The sequence below is a fragment of the Frankliniella occidentalis genome, unplaced genomic scaffold (assembly GCF_000697945.3).
Source record: "Frankliniella occidentalis isolate FOCC.00 unplaced genomic scaffold, Focc_3.1 Scaffold1, whole genome shotgun sequence".
NCBI lineage: Eukaryota > Metazoa > Arthropoda > Insecta > Thysanoptera > Thripidae > Frankliniella > Frankliniella occidentalis.
Window position 1 is genome coordinate 490,903 of NW_026267131.1, and position 1,589 is coordinate 492,491.

At 58.6% G+C, this 1,589-nt stretch overlaps 1 protein-coding gene across 1 annotated transcript in view; it reads left to right on the forward strand.

Moving 5' to 3' along the window:
• LOC127751300 (uncharacterized) overlaps window positions 1-1,589 on the forward strand; it is a 174,135-nt gene that overhangs the window by 107,663 nt on the left and 64,883 nt on the right. The gene's annotated exons all lie outside the window — the stretch shown is intronic.

Here is a 1,589-nt window from a genome sequence, read left to right on the forward strand (position 1 = left end):
GGGGAGGAGGAGAGGGGGGGTTGCATCCCCTAGGCACGGCTGGCGGGCTCATACGGGGAATCGGAGGGTCGGGGTGGGGGAGGATGTCGTGCTTAGAATGACATCACGGCATGCCCTCGTGCCGCTAGCCGCGACTTCTCCCCTTTTGCCCCCCTCCGCTAGAGCGACCGACACCAGCATGCATTTGAAGCTCGCCCAAACACCATGTGGCGTGGTGTGGTGTGTGGTTTGTGTGTGTGTGTGCATCCTTGTCGCACCCCGTCTGGCTAATGTGCACAGTCGAGAGGAAAAGGCAGAGACTGAAATTGGGGCTGGGGGGGGGTAGGGGGTAGGAGACAAAAAGAGGGAGAGCTAAAGGCAAGGTGGGGGGGGTGGGCGTCGCGTGGCCGGCCTCACATGTTTTCGGGGCCCTGTATGGCCACATAGGGCCTCCCGATGGCGCCATGGCGCGCCCCGCCCCGCCTCACTTGGTTATTGATGCAACAACGGCGGTGTGTCGGCCGCGCTGGGTCGAGGCGCTGCTGGTGGTGCGGCGGGGCGCTGTGGTGGTGTACTCGAGGGTGTAGTGGAAAAGTGCCAGTGGTAGGGGCTCCGGCAGCAGAGAGAGAGAGAGAGAGAGAGAGAGAGAGTCTGGTACACGCTACGGGAGACGGATGGCCGTGGGATATAAGGATAGATGGATGGATATGGTCTGATGGACAGATGGAGAGTTTTGCCAGGCTCGCCTTTATTCAAGGAGCTTGCTGCCCTTTTCTGATTATTTTGACTTTTCGCTGTGGAAAAACACATGTTTCACGTTTCTGGCCTCACATTGTATTTAAATGCATGCATCTTAAGACTGCGTTAAAAGACCTGGACATAAACTTATCTTCTAAGCGATGTCCGCTTGTCCCCCTTGAAGGTGGCTCTGCCTCACTAAATGTTGGTGACGAAGAGGTCGCGTTCTGTTCCTTGCTCCATATTTTCGGAGCCCAGTATATTCCCTTTCCTTTTTTCCTCTTCCGTGCCCGTTCTGATGTACCGCGCACAATGACTCTATAGACCGACCGCATCGCATCGCACGCAAAGTGGCGCTCGCCACGCACACCGTGTCCTCAAGCAGGACCTTTGTCTCGGGACAAAGAGAGAGAGAGAGAGAGAGAGAGAGAGAGAGAGAGAGAGAGAGAGAGAGAGAGAGTAGGGGTGGTGCCACGTGCCGCTCCAATCGCGGCGGAAGGACACAGCAGGGAAAAGCGGGGCGAGCGAGAGGAACGTAAAATAGAGAGAGAGAGATTTGGGAAAGAGGCAGGGGAGAGAGATGGAGAGAGAGCAGCAAGAGGAAGGGGGAGGGAGCGGAAGCGCAGAGAAGTAAAGGAAAAGGGGATGTGGTGTGTGTGCGTCTAGGTCCAGCCGAGACTCCCATATGGAAAAATATGACCGGCGCGCTGAGCCCAGCAGATGTTATAGCAGTACAGGGGGCGGCCTGCGGGGAGCGGCGCAGCGCGGAGCAACTGCAGAACGGATTAAATAATTCCTGGAGCGGGCGGGCGGAGCGGGCTCGCCCTGGCGGCGGCCCGGCCGCGCCGTCCCCGCCCCTGCTGCCGCCGCCG